This window comes from Balearica regulorum, chromosome 28 (genome assembly GCF_011004875.1).
Source record: "Balearica regulorum gibbericeps isolate bBalReg1 chromosome 28, bBalReg1.pri, whole genome shotgun sequence".
Taxonomy (NCBI): domain Eukaryota; kingdom Metazoa; phylum Chordata; class Aves; order Gruiformes; family Gruidae; genus Balearica; species Balearica regulorum.
The window spans coordinates 1101069-1123489 of NC_046211.1; the positions used below are offsets into that span (position 1 = coordinate 1101069).

General features: G+C 41.4%; 1 long non-coding RNA gene across 2 annotated transcripts in view; it reads right to left on the reverse strand.

Moving 5' to 3' along the window:
* LOC142598503 (uncharacterized) overlaps positions 1-22421 on the reverse strand; it is a 57607-nt gene that overhangs the window by 26739 nt on the left and 8447 nt on the right. The window lies entirely within an intron of this gene.

A 22421-nucleotide genomic window follows, 5' to 3' on the forward strand; every position in this document is an offset into this window, starting at 1 on the left:
CCTCCCCAAACCTTTGCTGTTAACTGAAAGCTGGTTTAGGCTGGAAGAAGGGAGCGAGGTCCTGTCACATCCTGGTCACTGACGAAGCCTCCTCTAATGAGGAATAAGAAGGGAGAGGTCTTAGCTTGGGTTAGTTTAGGGCTCGCTGTAGTTGAGGGAAGGCCAGCCACAGAACCTGAGTCCTCTGCCGTGGCAAGGTCCAGTCTGCAGCATTAACTCCCTGCAGCCTTTTTATTTCATGTACGCTGCCAGAGAGCCATCGGATCCTACAGCACCACTGGCTTCATCTTCTACACCGCAAGCTCAACCCCTGGACATCTTACAGCTCTTAGAATTACAGCTCCCTCCTACCTGTTTCCTTAAAATATGCAATAACATACCGCACCCAGCAGTATGAGAATAAAGGCAACGCAGGAAGGGGCAGGACAGGAGGCAGGAGGCACCACAAACTCGCGCACCGTACGGCTCTGAGCTGAGAGCTTTGCCTGTATTTGCCAGACATTTTCACTTATCAATTCCTGTATCAGATTAAATAACCTGGGCTTGAATCTGAACTTTTTGTAGCAGGATATTTCTCTTTACTGGGGTCAATAAAATCACTCTGTTGGTAACTAAGGACAAGGTTTGTTCTCTGTGACCTCTTCAACAGCAACGGGTAGTTTGCAGAAAGAAAGCGTACAGGCTGTTTTTACAATAACAGTGATCCCAGCGGAGATAGGAAGAACAGGTTGGAAAAATAGATTTAAAATAAACGAAAATGCATTAAACTCTTCCATGGTTTCCACAATTTCTAGGCTTGCTCTTAAAGCCTAAGAAATGTCCTGGGTTTTGGTTCATATTTCAGTAACCTCACCTGCATATGCCAAGTCTTACAGATTTCAAAAAAATCACCCTCTTATGGAGAATAAAAAATTCAACAGCTGTAGAAGTTGGCCTATAGGATTTCCACCCCAACTGATGGATTTGCAAACCCTCTTCTCAATTTATAAATCTGAGCCTAGTTTTATTAACCCTGTTGCAGATTTACAGATCCTATTAGAGATTTACAAATCACACTGACCTACCCTAAAGGAAAAATCCTGATTTATAAACCCACGTGTTCTGCTTAGGCAACGATAAATAACTGGCTGTATAAACTTGTTCCCGTATTTTTTTTTAATCTCAGTCTGAGCTGTCTGTTGTGATGATGCAGAGTCTGATGAAGAAGGAGGTCTCCACAGGGAATTTTTCTCCCCAGAAAAGTCCAGATATTGCAAAAATATTTGATAACTAGCCAGAAAGATACATGTATACATGCGTACGTAGATCTATTCGCTACTCTTAGTGTCGCACCATGGCCTCTGCCCATTCCAGCACCTCCGGTACCTGCTATACCCGTTCAGCTTGAGCTGGGAGACAGCAGCAGCAAGTTTGGAATCTGGGGTGGCAGCAGGAACCACGCTCCAGGACACAAAGTGCCAGGCCCTTCTGCAACACACATCATCCGTGGGCCAAAACTAACCACAGAACAAAGGCATCTGCAAACAGGTCCGTTGCCGTTCAGTCGCCAGCTGCACAAAAAAGCTGTCTGATGCTTTGCGATAGGAAAACCTTAACAAGCACTGTGTTCAGGACTCATTTGGATAAGCCCTCAGAAATTCAAACATTGTTCCAAGATATTTCATAAGTCTGAAAAACAGGCTGGATGGATTTTTCTGTGCTTCTTACATTAAGATAATCTGGAAAGACCTGAAGAAATAGCTCTCTCATTTTCCAAGGCTCTGTTTTGAGTCTTGTGCAGATCTTAGAAAAGCAGAAGCAGTAACTTGAAAAATAACTGACAACTGTCTCTGCTGGACTAGTGAAGCAACAGAAATTACAAACCCTCTGAGATGAGGAGACAGGCTTAAAGGAAGAGCTTTAAAGAGCCAGTATGGAATTCTTTTTGCCTGCTGATGTCTCTAGCTTTTTGGGAATATCATTTAGTTGTGTGACTCCAGGACCCTGATGATTTAAGAAAAACAACCAAAAATGAAGGTTGTTGGCAAAGTGGAATATTGTTGCAACCCTTTTCTCCAGTTTCTAATCTTCATTTCTGACTGCTCCTGTGGGTTTGTTTTTTTTCCTGAATCCCATTCCTCCAACCTCTGCTTTCCCTCTTCTTGCCCTATAAATCGCTTAGCTCCCCAACGTATCTGTTTGTGGACATTTCTTCTGGTCTTTACTTCCCAGATAATCTCACCGTTCCAGTATCAGCCTCCGCTCCCCTTCCTGCCCTCATTCTTGCATCTGATCACCTCTCCTTACCCCTTGCTAGTTTTTTTTCCACCTCTTTCTCTGCTCCCTCCCTGTCAGCCGCTTGGATGGTCCCCTGCCTTTGATGGCATTTCCAAAGACACTGGCATGTTGCAATGAACCCTAATGGAGCTTCAAAGCCAAAAAGAGCACAGACATCGCTTTGTGCATCGCACACCGTTTTTGTGGGTCTATCCATGCGGGAATAACACTGCACAAAGAGGGCATGCTTTGCCAACGGAGGAGCAACAAGTCTGCCATTCCCAGAAAGGGCTGGCTGTCAATTATGTCGGCTCTGGAGACAAAAAAATGTATCATTATAAGAATAAAGAGCACCCTGGCAGAGCAGCACAGAAAAGAACAAATTTGAAGCCTGCTAATGGCCAAGAAATCTTGCTTATGCACAACCCTGCACAACTGGGCCTTGAAAACACATGCAAGACGGGGAGAAGGGGGGTTGAGAAGGGGTGTTTCTCATTACACTTCAGGGAGATCAGATTGGGCCCTGGATTCTTAGTTAAGATGTAGGCAAAAGTGTCTCCTATAAAAATAGCTGCAATTTGCTTGACAAATGCTGATGAGCATGAGTGTCGTTTTGCTTTGCTTGTCAGCTGCCGCTCCACAGGCAGCGAGCTCGCTTCCCTTCACCCTCTCTGCCTGCTTCTCCTTCTCCCTCTCCGCAGCCAGTCCCCGGCACGCTCCAGCTCCCAGCCAAATAAGGAGAAGCAGCGTGAGGATCCCCGGGTGCGTGCAGGCACCCATGCACCCACCCAGCCAAGCAGCTGAGCCAAAGCGGCTTTTTTTGGTTATTATTTCCACAGCTCAAAGACAAGCAAACCCCCTTCTCCCTGGTAACACAAAACCAGTGGCTCTTCTCTATGAATCCTTAAAGATATTTCATTAACCAGCCCTCTCGTCACACAGAGAATCAGCCTGCCTCCTCTACCAGCCTTGGTCTACTCTCCAAAGTCTGTTGCATTTAAAGGTGCGAAACAATTCAGTTTTAGCAGCAACCATCTACTCTGGTCCCACAGCAGGTCTGGAGCAAGGAGTGCTGTACAGCATCAGGTGACGCCCTTCTAGCTTTTAAACATGCATTTCAAAGCAGAGACCCTGGCAGAACAGGGGAGAACAGCAAGGTAGGAAGTTGGATTTTCAGCCTTGCGGTACTTAGATCAGCAGTGAATGGAAACTATCTTCATCTCGTGACTTGTTCAGCTGTCAACAAAGCCAGGGGGTGGAGTACTGAAGACTTTCCACAGGCACTTTTGATGAAAACAATGACAAAATGTGTATTTTCAGTTTATTTTTACACAGAAAAAAAAGTTCGCCTTTTGTCAAATGAGGCAAACCCAAAATATTTCAGTTTTTCAATTCTGCTGCAGTGCCTCAAGGGAGTTGTAGTTCATTTGCTTTGCAGTCCCCTCTTGGGCTGGGAGTCCCGTGCAGCCTCCGTCCCTCGCATTGCATCATGGTGGGTCTTTTTTGGAGATGGGAGACAGCCTCAGAGCTGTGGCTCATAAATCATTTTCACACTGTCCTAATTTTTCTTGAGAAAAACAAAGAACACAAAACCAGCATATCTGAAAGTCTTGTGGTGGTTTTTCTATCAGGATCCTCTTCCAGCACCTTCTCTTTCCACTTAGCAAGACTGGAGGGACAGAAGAAATCTGGTCCCCTGAGGTAAGAAATCATGACAGTTATAGCGAGAAATGTTGCTCGCCCTTTGGTCTCAGAGCGTCAAGGAGACAGCGACCCTGGTGGTCCCAGATCTCTGGTCTTTAATGGTCATTTAGCTGAGGGTAAATGAACCATGAGGAAATCTGGTTGCACACATTGTCAACTGACTTCCAGCACCAGGAGCAGGAGATGCTGTGGTTGTCACAGCCCCAGGCTGATTGGGCTCCTATTAGCCTTGCCCCAAGAATTTTAACTGGGAGGGAAAATTAGGAATGTGACAATCATCTTGCTTGCTCTACAGATGCTGAGAATGTCTGGCCACCATTCTGGTGACACCTTGTTTGACAGTGATGATCAAACACACAATCTCCACATAGATCAATTATGGCTGAAACCAGTGCTGCTTAGCCAGTGCTGTAACAGACTTGTACCCTCGGTGGAATTAATTGTCTGTCCCATGTCTTATTTTCATAGGTTGCTAACGCCTTCAGAATCAATAACTCAAAGCAAGCATAACAGGCCAGATAAAGAGAGCAGCTGCAAAAATTTCTGAATTACTGCAAGGCTTCTTTAAAGCAGAAGACGACTATTAAGAGGCTTTTGGTGGCTATAAATAGAATTTACACACGGTCGGAGGCAACTTTTACACTGCTGGAGTGAGGTAAAGGACTTTGGTATAAAGAAGAAATAGGCCTGCGGTATTTAAATAGCAGTGGTCCACATCCTGGAATTATATCTTATGAAAGCAGTTCACAGTAATAAAGTTTTGGTGGAGAAAGTTGTATTTCTCCAGCAGTTTCCAGTCTTGGAGCCTTCTACTGCATTAAGGGAGAAAGAAAAGAAAAGCCCCCAAACCCCAGAACGGAGCATAAACAATTGTGACTCATGCCAGAGGGTTCTCAGTCTGGTGAGGTGGGTGGATAAATACAGTTTTCTGACCCAGCTGATAGTTCCTACTGCGCAGAAGTATTCCTTGGAGTTACTGATGAAGGAAACTGCAGAAGTTGTGGCTTTTTTTTCTCTAATAAGGCAAATGCCTTAAAAAGATAAGGCGAGATCTATTTCTGGAGGTCTGCAGAAGGTGGAAAGCTATAGGCCCTCATATCCCAACTGTGATGGTAAAATATGGTTGACTAATTTGTTCAGCATACACTTAGAATAAAATCAATGGGATTCAAATGCACTCCATCACGTTATGGGAGCTGGGTGAATTCTTTTCTGGACATTTGTAACCCAGTTACTTAGGCTGGAGCAGAGGGTGGCCTGGAGCTACGATGCTCGCTTGCAGGACCGTGTGCCTTATCAGTTCTACTCCCAATTAGTTTGACGTGGACTTTTGAACTTTTGCAATAAAATGTTCTTTTGGAGATGCCCATTTTTCCATTGATCATAGAGGGGGTGTTGACAACTAGGTTAGGAATGTTGAGATGCTGTAAACTACCTGCTCAGAGAAGTGCCAGGGGTTTACTGCCTGTTAAGTGCATGCAAATGAGAGCTATCTGCCATGGAGAAAAGCTCTCAACAGAACAGAACGCACTTATGCTGAACTCACTTATCATAACACTCCATTTTTCAGTAAATTTTGTGAAAATCTTAGATTGTTTTGAAAACTGTAGTGTATTGAGAAGACAGTTTTATTTCTGCAAATTTCCTGCTTCGAGGGAAGTTGCTCTATAGGGAAACCTATTTAAGCAGATAGGAGTATATTTATCTTGAATACCTCAAGTTTTTCTGCTTTGTTATTGAGACTTGTCTCTTACTAATGGAAAGCATGGTGCTTCTATCCTTGGAGTACTGGAGTATTGAAATCCTCTTCCAAGTCCCAAGAGGGAGAGGAAAAAAAATAGAAAATAGTTTGACCTACATTCACAAGAATAATTATTGACTTAAGAAGTTCCAACCAGTTTTTCAAATTAAAGCTCAGCAGGAATAGACCCACTTCCCTAAAAAAAAAAAACCAACAAAACAAAACAAAAAGAAAAGAAAAAAAGGGAAAACCTCACTGTTATTATTATATGTCAAATGTACATGTGTGCAGTGATCATATAGAAATGTATCCCTGGAATATGCATGTGGGATATTTGTGTGTGCTTGTATCTCTTTAGGAAGGAATTCTTTTTTGTGATATGTTAGACGGTGCCTTGGAGTGTGGGTCTCTGCTCTTTGGCTGGTGATTTCTGCACCCTCTCAAGCCCAGAAGATGGATGACAGGATAATTCCAGCCAAGCAGGCTAGAGTCCTTCTTTGGAACCTACGTGAGCAGTGCTGGGACCACAACTGTGAACCATTACCACAAACTGCCCAGGAAGGGCTCGTTTAACACTTCCTTCTTGGGAGTGTATGGACCAATGGAAGGTAGAAATCCAGCAGCTGTGGATTCAAGAGTTTCAGGATTACACCTACAAACAATCAGCATCAGAGATACTTCTTGTCCGTGAGATTAACATCTGAGAAAGAAAGAAGAAAAGGCCTTCAAATATCAATACTTGAGGCTGGAGTTCAAAATAAAGTAGCAAGAAAAAGCTGAAAAAGTAACGTTTAGCATTTGCGCTCTGGGAACTCTTTCCTATATCCTGCCAGAAACTCTCAATGACATCAACCTCTCCATTAGTGTCCCGAGTCAGAAATCCACTGTTTCGAAGGTACTTTCCCTTTAAGGCTCCTTTCTGACTTCCAAGATTCTACTTGACCCCACATCAAGACCTGGGACTATGATACAAAATATTATTGATAGATCTGATCCTGCCTTAGGCCAGACAGATGGATTGAATGATTTATTATGGCCTATTCCTAATTCTGATTCTGTAATGAATGAATTATAACTGATTTTTAATAATAATCCCAGTTAATCAATATATAGAGGGCTTTTGTTCTAAACAGGCATTTTGTATCCCTAATCTTTCACCTCAAGAAAAAAGATATCATACTTACAGATACTGATTCAGGGAAGCTTCCCTGCTCAACACAGTACTTAAACAGATGCTTAATTCATCATGGGCTTAAGTCCTTTCCTGAATTAGGGCTACTGAGAAGGAAACAGTATCATACTCGAAGCAGAACTAATTAATCTCCTGATTATTTTGCCATTACTGGGCTCAGTTTTCAGTAGTGAGCTTGGGTGCTTCATTCCATGACAGGTGATTGAAAGTGGCAGTGATTGGGTTAGGACCCACATTTTTACTAACATTTTTATGTGCAAACACAGGCAGGTTCATTTCTCCATCTAGGAAAAATGCTGCTCAGTGCTATTTATTTTTATACAATGACTGCCATGCAAAAGAGAGCAGAGACAGAACTTAATACAGCAGCTCACAACCAAGACAGACAGCAGTTAAGTGATAATGTGTGTCCATACGGAACAACTATTGTAAAGAGCTATTACTGAGTGTCCGGGAAAGGAATGATACAAAAGCTAAGAGAACCACTGAACATTTTAAATGCAGCCTCTACAAAATAGTCAAGTGCTTAGAAAAGGCTTTTGAATGATAATGAGAATTTAAGATTCTACTGTATCACTTCTGGGGTATGAAGTGAGGGTGACTTAGGTAATGTCACTAAAATTAACGGCAAAGAAAGGGTTATTCCACTTGATCTTTTTTGAATACTAGGGCAGAACAGGTATTTTTTATTCAAAAAATTTCCACAGATCCACATATTTAACAGTTAATATTAGCTGGCCAAAGGTCTCCTCAATTAGCTCTTTGAGGACACTTGGTGTAAGCTTTGTAGACTGGCTGTTTTGAAGAATTTTTCCTACTTACTGTTATCTGTTACTAATGAACTGGAAAATAGTGCCTCATCGTTGTATGATTCTGTCACATCATCCTCGATTCTTTCCAAACTCCAGTGAGAAATATTTATTTAAAATTTCTGGCTTTTTCTGCATAATTATCAACAGTGTTAGTCTCTCCATCTATTAAAAGTCCTGGACTATTACTAGGATTTCTTTTCTCTAAATACATTTTTAAATATACCTTATTTTCTCCTTAAAAATTGCATCCAGGAATTTCTGTCTTAACTTTTTTCTTCTGTATTTCATGCACTTCATAAAACTAATTCATCTTAATTGCTCTCAATCTCTCCATCTCCCCATTTCTATTTGTTACATATTGCTTTTTTGTTCTAATTGCTGCCTTTGCATTGAGTCCGTGCCAGATGGACTCTCTTGAAGGAGGAATTATGGCTCTTTGGCAACTTAATGCAGTCTTTTTACAGACTCATCCACGTTAATTTGTGTCTTTCCATGTGAAATCTTTTGCTGTCAGTTTTGACTCACAGTTTCCTTCATCTTTGGGAAATTGGTCCTGTAGCAGTACATCACACGGTGCGGTGTTACTGGTTGGGACGGTCCTCTGCGTGTATTGAATGTCCCAGGCCACATCCCTGGCCAAACTGCCTGCTCGGGTTGGCTGTGCCGCTGGTGGTGGCCTTGTCACCTGTTTCCTCCCTCTCTCAGTTTCCTTCTCTGCTTTTATTCCTTGGAGGGGATCTGGGAGGATCCTGAGCGTTTTCTGCACCTCCTTTCCAAATTTGTTTTGGAGCACAAGTCGAAGCGGTTCTCCTCTGACTGCCAGGAAATGGCAGCTGGGATAAAAGATGATATTAAGGAAAGCAAACTGATGAAAAAGCATATATATACACACACACATATATGTATACATATATTTTATATGTATACTTTTACATATATATCACCAAGTGATTCAGGAATAGCAGACGCTAAAAGGGCTAGTGGGAACTGTAAGAAGAGATGTATTGACAAGCCTGGAAGCCCAGCTCCTGCCATCAAGTGTTTGTTTTCAGAAAATAGAACGCATGGTGTGAATTGTGCAGTGAGTATTCAGCACAAAGCAGTCGGCATTCCAAAAATGCTTCCGGTCCACCGGGGTGAAACCAAGCTCCAGAAGCACAGCTCAGAGCCGTCAGCTTCTGAGTTATTAATTCCTCAGTAACTTTGCCCAAGAAACTTGATCTCCGTGTCCCAGTTTCCCCTGTCTGTATGAAGATAATAATCCCTCATCCACCTATAAAAGGGATGCGGTGGGATTGATTAAGCAGCAGTCAATGCACGACACGTTCGTTTTCAAGGCACAGCCCGTTAACTAGCAGAGCTGTTCAAGGGAGTTACTAATAAGTCTCAGAGCATCCCTCCCCACTAGCACTAGTATTCCTTCCCTTCGTGTGAGGTCAGAGGTGGTGTTTTGACACTTCTGCTGTTTAACATGACATCTGGTATAGAAAAGGTTGAGAATTGCAGCCGCGAGTTGTACTTTTTGGAAATGTTTGTATCAGCATGGCACAAGAATGGGAAATAATCCGCTGTATTTTCAGACATATCTATTTTGTTTGACTTTGTAAAATGTCCCAGAGGGACTGAAAACTATAGTGAGCCTTTCAATGCATTAATTTTTAATTTTTTAAGCAACTCTCTTGCTCTGTTTTGAAACAACTCTTCCCTGCTCAGCAGCAAGACAGTTTTTAAAAAAAGAAAATCTTTGTAACGTTTCTGAATGTTTGGGAGAGGTCAGACAAGCCAGAGTTCAAAGTGCTGGAGATCAGCCCTTCATGACACTAGTGGCTGGGGAGTTATGCATGTAAATGATTATCGCTTCTTCCAAAGCCCTTCCCTTCAGGCCGACAGAAAGGAGACATTTCATAGCTCTCTGGCTAGAATAAAGAGTTCATACATGCATGATAGGCAGACAGAGGGTATTATTCAGAGCCGTAAGAATTAGTGGCTTACAGTCTGATATTGAACAGTATGCAAAGGGCTGGCATTAATTGGAACTATCCAGCAGAGATGTAGACATAATTATTTAAAGGACTAACTCTCAACAGATGGACTTAGTCATGGCAAACACATAGCGTAACTATCTAAAGAGGAAAAATGCAAATGCCCTAGGAGGGAATTATTATTTTGAAGGATGCAAGCAGCCTTTGGCTATTAGATGGCAGAATGATTCTTTCCATCCCTGCAGAGCCTAAAGAGTAGTATCTTTAGCTTTTTTCTTCCAAAATCTGCTCACCTCATGCTCTGCACCTGCCAACCTCACAAGCCTAAGAGAACCAGCAAGGCATCTTGACTGGCTGGAAGAAAATCAGCATGACTGTGACGATGGGTGCTGTGAGTACAAGCCATCGGACGGTGACTTCCCCTGAGAGTCCTCATGAGGCAGCTTGTGGGGTGCTGAGATACAGTGAGATAATTCAAAAGCTTTTCAACATCAGCTGAAATCCTGCGGCTAACAGTTTTTTAACCAAGAATATCTTGCTTTCCTCATTAAGCTGCTGATCCTTAAGCATATGCTTAATTTTCGTGTCATCTAGTCCCCTAGCCTCATTACTTTTAGTATGGATTGTTGGCTTCCCTCTTTAAAACAGGATACGCATGAACAGACATTACTCTGTGCTAAGAGTAGCCCCGCAGCTGCCCCTGCCTCCTGGGCAGACTGTGTGCTTCAGGCTGGCCTCTGCCCTCTGGAACATGGGCTCCTGCACGTCTTAGTGTGCTTGGCGAGTTAGCTTGCTCCCCAAGGGACGGATCTTTGCAGAGAGCAAGGAATCCAATAGAACACACCAAATCTAACCCTAGCAGGCCAGCGGCAGGGGCTTTCCTTCAGCTCTGTCAAGCTCTCCCCAGCACTTCGTTAGCGCCTATTGTTGTAATACCAAAAAAAGTCTCAGCAGGGAGGAAAATACTGACAACGCTGAATGTTGAGAGAGCCTGAATGTACGAGATGGAGAAGTAGCATTGCCTAAAGGTTAGAGCCAGTGACTGGGAGGCAAGCCTGGTTTCATTACTGTTTATGCTGCAACATAAGCAAGTCACTTGATTTCTTCAGTACAGCCTCCCACTTCCTGTGAGCCAAGTGTTCTTCCTTCCAACCCACTTGCTGCTATATATAATCTCAGCACTCTCTACCTTTTTTGCAGTCCAATCTGGGAGTCATGCTTCCCAGAAATCATGAGATGGCATTCAAAATCATGCAGGTTCTTGGAAAAGCATGGGTTGAATGCCCACTCTTGGCTGCTTGCTTTCTGATCCTTTCTGATAGGTCACAGGGTCTTTTTTTTTTTTTTTTTTTTTAATGTCTGTTGGCAGGAAAGCAAAACGGTAAAGTTCTATAAACAAGAAGCCTGTTCATAAAAATAACATTTGGCCTCTGTATGTCAAATATATCATTAGGAAAATCAGTTTATCCTTCTCCTTGTTCAAGTAAGCTAAGCAAATTTGCCTTCTGCCATCTGCTTCCTCCCTACTTTCAGTGAAGAGTTAACCTGCCAGCTAGTCAACAAGAGGCAAAATCACAGACAAATCTGACTGTATGCTGTCGGGAAAATAATGGGGTGTAGCAGCAGCCTCCTCATCTATTATGTAATAGTAAAGTTAATTTCTCTAGGAATTTAGTCTTGAACAGAGATCTGTCATCAGGTATAAACTCTGCTTATTGATCACTGCAGGGTTTGCAGCCACTTCTGGAATGAAACCAGGCAGCTTTTCAATACCACACAGCACATCATACACTGGTGAAGGACAGAGAGATGCTGTCTCTCTTTAGCAAACTGACTGGGATTCAGGGAACCGGATCAACTAGTTGATTTGTCATATTTCCCCGGCCAAACCAGGAACACGAATCCTTTGCTTCCCAGGATAGGAACAAAAAAGAAAGACATAATCAGTTGGAACTGGAGGAGGAGTCTCACTGAACCAGACTCAGCAGCTTGCTCCATGACACAGTGCTTCTGTCTGCATCTTGACTGACTTTTGTGGACACCTGGATTAATTACAAACAGCTCCTGTTTTGCTCTCAGCTATTACGGGGGTATCTTTCCCATGAGCCCTGCTTTCTTATTTCTTCATCTACTGACCTGTCCATCTTTTTTTGTCGGCCTCCTTTACACTGTATCTGACCCTTTGCACTTTTCATCTGGAAGTCTGATTTTCTTATAATCCATCTTTTTAACCAAAGAAAGTATTCTCTTCTGGTGTGCATGGGTAATTCTGCAATGTTTGCCAACTAGAATCTGATTCACAGAACCAAAGAATCCATCACAGCAGATCCAGGTAGCTGGCACCTGAGAACTACTACTACTACTACTACCACTACTACTACTACTAGAGTGCACTGCTCCTGAAAAAAATGGCAAAGAATGGGAAAATGTAAACAAACCAGCATAATTCCCGGTACGATTTCAGCATAAGATGTATTTATCTAGGATTTTCATATGAATTATGTGACAACTAAATGTTGACTTTTTTCTGAGTAAAAAAGTAGAAAAGATTGCTTTTTATTATGGGGGAAACTGAGTTGTAGAGCTGGGGAATGTCTGTCTTGGAATCATTAGCAAAGCCAGGGCAGAAAGAGCACCCTGGGTGCCCATTCATAAATGTGGTCACAAGCTCCTACTGAAAGGATTAGACCTGAACTCTTTAAAACAACCAACTGAACTCTAGCACACTAGAGGTGGAACCAAACAGATTGGAGAGCAAGGGCCAGAGGCTCCCACACTTCAGCAAACGGGAGCATCTGCTGCATGGAACAGAGTTGAGAATGCCTTGTTATACAAAATGGGGGTGATAGCTTAGGTAGACGCATTTAAAAATCTAAAAAAAAAAAACCAAACGTATCATCACTCGGCGGTTTTCCTCTGACAATCCAGGCACCCTTCTAGTGACCCAAAATTTTTGCTGTTGTAGCTTTTCTCCGACTCTCAGACAGCTTGTGACCTTGTTTATTCTTTAGTTTTAGAAACGTCATTGTCTGTATTTTAAGATGCCTTAGAAACAACTTCCCCTTTTACAGTGCATTCTATACAGTTTTCCATCCTTTTCTCACTGCTTAGTGGTTTAGAAATGTTTCCATTACAAAGAAAAACTGCCTACCTCAAATCAAAATATAATTGTTTGTTTTTAAGAACAATCTTCACAAAATCAGAGGCAAAAAAGAAGATATTTGGTCATATGAAACTCTCATCATACCAAAATTCTTGTCATTTCAGCTGAACTTTCATAAATACCTGTCTACTAAAGTTTCTGTTCAATGGGGTATGTGAAATAGCTTCCAATGAACTTCCAATACACAAGTGCAATTCAGTGACCATGAGGAGCAAAGGCAGGGAACTTCTGCACTTAAACCCATGCGTTTAAGCTGGAACTGTGTTTCAAATGCTGACTCTGCCAGTTCCTCAGTGCATGACTTGGGATGAATCACCTCATTCTGTGTGCCATTTACCCGATGCAAAGGGCAAGCATGAGATCTCCTTCTCGAAATAGGAAGAAGCTGCTACGCCCTTGTGACTCACTGCAGGTGATCTGTATCTTCATATGCTCCATGACAGTCATTCCTGCATAAAGGAAGTTGATGCTTATATACAGAAATGGCTACGGGACAGGAGGGTGCACATTATTAATTAACTGATGGTGAAAGTGATTGTGAAGAAGTATTACCTGGTAGAAAAGAGTCCCAAAGAACTTCCCATTTCATTTAAAGGGAAAATAAAACCTAGAGGTGCCAATGTAGAGCAAGAGAGTAGACGGGAGATTCTTCAAACTGGAACAGACCAGGTGCTTGCTACAGGGTAGAGCAATGAGGGTGGTGCCAGAGAGAAGGGAACTGGATAAGAAGGATTGTGAACATATTTACAGCCATCTGGCACCCTCTAATTATCCAAATGACGAGGCTGCCTGAGTGCTCACCAAAATGTGGAGAGTGAGGGAAGGAAGGAGTTTGTTTGGGCAGAGGATCTCGAGTGCTTCATGCTTTCAACGTATGTTTTTTGGAAATGTTTTATATCACTTACAAGATTATTTATATTGCTGGAGATGTAGGAAAATGATACCAGAAGGAAATGGAAGGGCTACTCCTTCTGGAGTTTTCCTTCCAGGTTTCTAAAAATCAAGTCAAAGGAAAGAAAAGATACGGTTTCTTGGGAGGCAGTGTTAGGGATCAGAATGAATCAGGAAAGCTGGATTCCTTCTCATATACACCACTGATATGTTGTTAGTAATATCTGAAGTCTCGCAGTTTTTAGTGGGAAATCTGCAACGGCTGGAATCATGTTATTTAGGAAAAAAATCCCAGGTTCTAGAACTACAGAGTAAACATTTTCAAACAAGAGTAAACATTTTCAAACAACGTCATGGTGCTTACTCAAAAAGTAAGAAGGAAATTTAACAGTTCATGTTTCTGAGCACCAGTATTATGCTTTTATTGGCCTTATTCATGATTTTTTAATGTCTGGATTCACCAACGTTGAAGTTGTGTTATCTTTAAATTACTTTGCTTTGTTGTGCTTTCTTTATGTGAATCAGGAGTTTTGACTTGTTTTCTTGGTTTTATCACTGTCCAGCTGTGAGGACATGACTAAGAGCTTTCAGCTCAGCTCCATCTTCTTTTGAATATACTAACCTTTCTTTCCTACCTCTTGAGAGTTTTAATTTTAATGCTCTTCAGAAATGCAAGCAGCAGTATAATTCTTGCATTGCAATTACAGTATACGTACATCACTTCACCTGAGAGGACTGAATAATAAAAAGCAATCGTTTAATGTGAAATCTTAGTATGTGTTTCTCTTCTTTCTGATCTGGGAGATACCACAGTGTGATATTTTTAAAGGTTGAATAATTTTATGACCACTAATAACATCTGCTGTTACGCCTTTTAAAAGAAGGGTAATCAAATTTCATGCTTCAGGGTATTAACTGATCACAGCGAGTGTCAAAATTGGCTCTGTATTTCATTCTTCTATCAGGAGCTAAACTGGGCTGACTGGTCTCATAGTCTCATTCAATTAGGAACTAGACTTTAGTGACAAATTATTTGTCCTAGCATGGTGAAAAGCAAGGTACTGGATTTAAAATTTGACATTTGCCATTGCTCGCATTCCACAGCAGATAGCAAAGCAGAAGCCATGCCTCTAAACAATCTGGAGTTCTTCTTTCTTTCTTTCTCTTCTATAGTAAGGTGTGCCTTACCTATAGCACAGTGTTAGCAACATTAAACCAGTATAGCAGTTTCCGTCAGCAGTATTTTATTGCCATGGGATCTCATCTCAAAAGGCTTCGGCTTCTGCTCTTTGAAATAAGAGTCACTGACAGGAACAAGACTCTGATTTTAGCCATTTGTAAATGAGCATTGTAGAAACAAGAATTTAATCAGAATCCAATATCCAGCACAGAAATAAAAGATGATCATTAGCTAAATAGCGCTCAACAACTCTACTAGGGAAGAACAGGTCTGAGGACAGCATGTTACAGATAGGGAAGAAAGCCCTTTACTTTGGCAAGAAAAAAAAGAGATTATCATGGTGAAATGTTTTGAATGAGACGTCAGACCAAGGCTTCACTGTGCTTGTGATCATGAAACTTTCCGTGGTGCCTAGTGTAAGAACAGATGTAGACACTGTGTTGTGTCAGATTCACACCACTGATCTCTTGCATTTTCTATCTTCGATTTCTTCCTATACTTAACAAAATTGCTTTTCAGTTTCCTACCTACATGCTTTTAATATTCCTAATGAGCCATAACTTCTATAGAGCATTTTACGCCTCACGGTGTACCCCTTGTCATTATATTCCTTTGTGCATAGTTTGAATAAGTTCTGGGGTGTTGCATTGTAGGTATGCTGGTTTGTTTCCTCCCCTTTCCATTACAGTTCCTGTCTTGTCTTCTGGCAAGTTTGCCTTCACTTTATTTGGTCCTTTATGGGACGCTGCCGGAAATGCTGAAGCAAAGCATTTCCAGTTCTTTAATTTTGACTTGGTTTTTTGACTCATTTTTCAAAAATAAAAATCCTTTTCATTTTTCATTCAATTAATTCTTCATTCATTCAATCTTTGTGTCCAATTGGCAGGTTTTGGTATCAACTTTCATTGCTATGGTCCAACTGCTTGTTAGAGAATGGTATTTTCAGTTATTTCAGGCTAAAAACTTGCTCAGTCTGAAGCCTGCCCTTTGCCTTCTGGGGGACTTACATGCATGGATTTTCATGTGGAAAACTTTGCCACCAACGTGACTTCACTTGCCCTTCCTGTGTGAAGTTTATTGAAAGGTGAATGAAAAGTTGTCTTGCTCTGCCCTCTTATGATGGGATCATATTTCCAGCTGGTTTTTATTACGTTTGTCCTGTCTGCAGCTCCAAGACAGGCTTTTAAGTTAAAATATATGATAGCTATACAGATTCTGTGGTCTAAGTGACTATATTTAACAGTACTGATTTTAAATATTGATAGGCATTTTTGTATCGCTCAGCTTTTTCTTCTCCTTTTTCAAATTTTCTTTTTAACAAAGTATTTAAATATTTTTAATGTGTTTACACCATAAAAACTTGAAGTATTGCAAATGAGACCTGCATAAGGTAAGTCCACACAGTACAGTACAGTGGAGGTCGAATTAACTTGGGGCCAGGGCCAAATGCGTCCAGCTGGCCCCAAACACCTCACTCTGATGGTTTCTACCCTAATTCTGGTCTGGTCAGTGTTAATCTTAGCATGGGCCAAGCCAGCCCTCTCTACTTGCAGGACATGCAGGAAGTTTGATTGCAAATATTTGGAAACCATTAAAATGATAAGTTATATGTATTGTTCTTACAAACAAAACGGTCTAGAATAACATTCGCCTCTGGAGAAGAAAAGGACACTAAAAATATTAGAAAATTATAAAATAATAAAGAGAAACTTTGCAACTTCTGACATCCTCTTACTCATCATTTTTAAACAGCATGTGCAGAACTGAATGTCATGTCCAGTACATACATTCCTCAGTTCCAAAAGCTGGTATGAAAAAGGGTGGTCCGTGATGTTATTTAGAGCTCATACACTCCTCAGAGAGCTTGCAGAAGACAGTGATGATATTGCAGCACCGTGCTAATATCCCAAGGTGGTCCATTTTTCATTGTCCTTTCACACAAAACCAGGAATACATGCAGTCAATCCATTGTGTGAAAACATCGAGGGCCGAAGGAAATGGTTGCAGCGTGACTTCAGGCCTGGAATCTTATTATGAAAATGCCTAACTATATTAACTGAAATGGAAAGCTTATTCACACGAGACACCAAAGAGTGTACATGAACGTGTGTGGCAATGCTTCTGTTGCACTTGTCTCTTCCACTCATTGTTTTTAACCTATGATTTCCCTGCTTAGCTCAACTTAGCAGTCAATAAACATTTGAACCACACTCCAGCATTTCCACATGTTTTCTAAAGCTCCCCTATCAGATATGCTGAAATACTTTGGGGATGCAGAGGTGCTACTGTCCTTTTAAAATGCCTGCAGTATACCTGTAGGTCTGCACTGAACCATTTACATGTTATTCCCAAAATGAAATAACCCACACACTACCAAAAAATCATGCCTAGAGAGTCAGCAGAGTTTTCCTCATCTACTTCTGTTTTCCTCCCTCTATTTTTCACTCTGTATAGAGCAATTCCTAAGTCCAGCCAGGGCCTAGTCAGCCTCTCCTGTTGGTAAAGGGAACCTTGATTTTGTGAATATCCTAATAACGACAATGGAAATACACAAAAAGAACAATCCCAGTACTGTGAACAGGTGATTTTTCTACTCTCCATTAAGCATGCTTTCTTTAAAATGTCTACTTTTAATGTAAGTTTGAAAATTGCCTGTTCACAGGTGTGAACATACTTTGTGTCTTGTGTGGGGTCAAAACACAGCTGCTTCCTGAGGTTTGACCCGAGTGAGCAGCAGCCACTTTAATTATCAAAACTAGTCCATAGAAAGTAAACCCAAACATACTAAGACTTTAGGATTCCAAATTTCCAGCAGTATAGCCAGCCTTAAAAGTTGAAATCCCTAAGTCAGTTTCCAATGAAAATACGGGGCTTAAAAAGAAGTCTTTATGATTTTGTCAGAATGCTTTTTGCCTCTTGTGCATTTAAGAATGCCCTAGAATCATGCTTTCCTTTAAAGCTTAAAGGGGTTGACGGATGTGTTTCTTAAATGATAGTGAAAATCATCCTACACTCACATGACTCTAGGTGCTGCGATTTTAAGATGTATTAGTACAATATTCATAACACAATTGTGAAAGCTGGCAACACTCATTTTGATATGCCACTTTCCCAAAAGCCCACAGAAAACAGATGGACTTTGCGACATGCCTGGAAAATTAATTAAATCTGGACGCTAGTGGACAAAGGAGAAAGGGAAGAGCCAGATTCAAGGACACCTCCTGAAAAATGTTTCTTCCTGTTCACAACGGACGCAGGGCTGGGGATGCACAGACCACACCAAGTGACTGAATATCTCCAGACTATGTTTGCTGCTTTTAAAGATAAAGCAAATGAAAATGTGTTTGTTTATGGTCACAGACTGCTGAGAGAACTGTTGGCACTGTTGGATTTGTGCTAAATACAGCCTTGAACTTGAAGGAATTGGTATATTTGTGAACCTCAACTTTACACTAACAAAAGTTTTGCAACTGTTGACTACAACTGCAACCATTTTGGTGGTTCACACGCCCATGTTTTTGCATCCCCAGTAAACATGAAAGCTATGAGAGGAGGAGGAGAGGGGTGGCAGACGGTTTGAGAAATGGAGCAGTTGTACAGGATTCTACAAGTTCATCACATCCACTGAACCGAACCCTTTCTGACCCAGTTGTTGGGATTCTGTTTGCATGCTCCTTTGTTGCACAAACACTTTGTTATTCTTGCACTTGTACAAATGCCACCGTCCTAGGGTCAGGACTGCGTGAGAAAGCAAGTAAATTCAATGACAATGCAAGAGAAAAGAGAACAAACTAGCTATGGCCTGCAGCATCATAAGTCCAGCTTGGGAGGAGAATAAGAAGCTGCCAAGAAACTCCCAGGTGTGACAGAAAATAGTGTTGGCGCTCAAAACCCCAGCTACCTAGGAAGACAGATTGATAACTCAGCATGTGGCACTTCTCAACAGAGGCCAATAATTAACCTTATCACTTTAGTTGTGTTCGAGATAAGTAGGTGCTATCCCTTTCGATAAAAATTCTATTATTGCACTCAGTTATTGTTCAGCATCTAGTCTAGCATCCTGCTTAATGCTCCAAAGTAACCCACAGCTCATTACATGCATTTTGTAATGCTGCTCACAGACGTGGGAGAGGAGAAATACCTCCCAGAAACCAGCAGTCCCTAAGCGTAAGATTTGATTATCTTATTTTAGCATGCGCATTATGGCCCAGATTTTGAGCTGCAGCTGTGTTGTGCCGTGGGGACTGGCTCCTGTCTCATTTAGAGCAATGGCAGATTAGGAATTGCTACAATTACTATGGTACAATGTTACTCCAGCCACAGCTCCATTTTCCCAATAATTAGCCCGTGCACCAGAAAGCTTAGAAAGAAGATGATAGGAAAGAGGCATATATCTCCTGGGGAGACTCCCTGGCAGGTAGAAATACACCAGCGACTGAATCTGTTGAGAGTAGAGCTGCTTTATGTAATTAGAGAAACATAAAGCAGTTAGCTATAGGACCAGATCCAACCTACAGAGGTTACTCTGGCCCAAAGGATGTAATTCATTACAATTGTTACTTGTATATTTAGGAAATCATCCTCTATATTTAGTAAATGTAATAGGATAAGAAGAGTGTTGGCCAGAAAATACGGTAAGGACAATTGTCCTTCATGGATGATGGTAAGATAATGATAAGATCATGATAAACAAACTTTAAACAAACTGTGATAAGCCCAGAATATTTTGGCTTGGGAAAGAGAAATGAAAACAAACCCCCAAACCCAACAACCTCAGGTATTAGGCCAATTCCCACAAGACCAGGTCCATTTTCTATGTATGTATGTAAGATACAAAGTGGGGCTGGGGGCAAAGGAATTGAAAACAAGGGAGGGCCTTAGAAAGAAAAGTACCACTACGAACCTTTCAGGCTAGTAAAGGAAAAATCTGTTTGTAGAAGATTTACTAAGAACTCGGAAGGTATCTGTGGAAAAAGAATTAGATTTTACTGCATTTACTATCCTTTCAGTGAGCAGAGTGCATGCCCAGCAGGCAGGTTACCTAAGCATTCATAGGCAGGACAAGCCCACAGAGTCAGCCTTGTACTAATCCAAGAGAGGATTTTTATCATCAAGTGTACCTAGGAATTTTAGGGGGTCCCCTTTAATTCAGAAGAACTGTCCTACAAATAAAGCATCCTCAAACCACTAGCACATGAGTAATGACCTGCATGATGCCAAGAAGAGCTTTTGCCCTTTCAAGGGCAAGTTAAATTAAAAAGCAGTGCAATAATTACAGTATTTTGTAGGTGTGGGGTTTTTTATTCTTAGGCTATGAAGTGCAGAGGTTAAATGATATATAATATGTTCACCTTAAATGTTTTATCAGAGAACAGAAAGAGCATTATTGTTTATAGTAGATTCTTCCTTCTCCCCTTCAGGTAGGCTGAATTTTCATTACCTAAGAGGCAAATTCTAATGTAGCATTATATTTTTACTAGACTATCAAGAACACACTCCTCAAAATATTGTGCCAGTGGCCTCAGTGGTGTGCAAGTCCTAAACATTACAGACCAGCAACTAGATCTTTTGGACAATTCATTTAGAAGAATGAATGTAGAAGAGAAGACAAACTTACTTTTTTTTTTTTTTTTTTTGGTAAGAAATTTGGAGTACTAATTTCACAAAGTTAATGCATACCAGACAATGTAGTACAAGCTCCTCCAGGCTGTCAGATGAATAAGGTCTTTCAGGCACCGCACACTGCCCCACTTGTTCCCTAAAGTAGTGCTTTCTGATGGCTAACCTCTCAGTTGGCAAGAACAGAGGACACTGGACCAAGTGCCATTTGTCTGCCAGCTTAAAAAAAAGTAAAATCATCCTTACAGCTGTTCCGTTCTGCACTTCCTATTATGCACTTTTATTGCGTCTGACGCTATAGATCAAGACACATGATATTCTTTAAAAATAAAACCCCCCAAGTTTGGTGAGCTCAGCTGTCAGAATCCTGCTGAAAGTCAACTCTAACCAGCTAAGTTTTCAGAATCTATCACACCTAGCTTGCGCACTCCAAAAATGATTACATGCTAAGAAGTCATCTTGTAACTTCTCATCCCAAACAAATGCTCCTGAAGTGAGTTGGGAAGCAATAAATATTTTTAGAATGCAGCCTTCTGTCACAGTTCCCTAACGAAGGGGAAGATAATTACCTGTTATTTATAACTCCTGAATGTTGTAAAGACAGGGGTTATAGACGAAGCATTGTGGAAACTGTATATTTTACTATGTGAAACCAAACAATTTTTTAGATCACCACGAGTTCTTCAAGCATCGTTACAAATAGAAGCACATGCTACTTATTTTGCTGCATTTTCATCCTTACAACATCAAGTTTAATGAAATGAAATGAATGCAGCTAATGAGTCCAGAACCTTCCAAAATATGCCATTTTAAAGAGTTATTTTGACCCCTTTACAGTCAGAAGATAGCTCAAAGATAACAAGTCTGTGATTCTCTCCCTTACCAAGCACAAAGCTAGTTCCTGGTCGGACTGTTGTGTAGATGATGCCCTCTAGTGCTCATTCTTCCTAAACCAGGGGCCAGATCCTGTCTACGGTGCCTGGAAGCCCACCAAGTCTACAAGCAGAATCAGTAATACCTGCTTAAAGAATAACCATCAGGACATTTTCACAGTTTCGAGACGACAGGAGGATCACTGTCAGCACGCTGAGTGCTGACCGCTTCCAGGCATGGAAGGGTCCCTGGGCCTACCACCATTCCAGGCACCTGCCAGATGAGGTCACTCCACAACAAGAGAAAGGAGATTCTTCCATCGTGCCTTCCCGTGCATTTTCACAGCATGAGAGATGTTTCCCGATATAGTTTCAAGTGTCGCAGGACATAACCCAAAGTTTCAGTTCTGTCCTTCCAGAGCACAGCACCACTAGGTATTTTTTGACAGCCGTTATTTCCCCAAGAGCATGATGCAACGTACTCCTAAGTGACAGTGACTACTGAACTTAGGAGTCATCAATACAGGGCAGAACTGCATCTGATTTGGGAATTTGCAACGTACAGCTCTTAGTGGTGTTTCGAGTGATTCTGATTTGGTCAGTTTTATTGCTGCTAGGAGCATGCAAGACAACAGGACCTGGTCTTTGTCTTTGCACCTCCATGCAAGCTTTTCATTTACTCCAGCCAGAAAACGCGTGGCTCTGGGCACTGCTGCCATTACACTTGCTGAATTGCCACTGGTATTTGTGGAGATGCTAAGAGTCATCACAAAAAGTTGGGGAAATGAAGCAAAAATTCTATAGCTGAATGTAAAACTTCTGTACCTTGTGTGTTCTTTTGAGTTCCTTCTTTTTTAATTACGCCACATTGGAAACATCTAAGAGACGGCAGGTTTTGCATGCATTCTAAACCCAGTATCTTTTAAATAACAAATACAGATGAATATAATTGCTTGTAAAAGCAAACTGAGTTTTCATAAATGTATTTGCTTTCACTTTCTTAATTGTG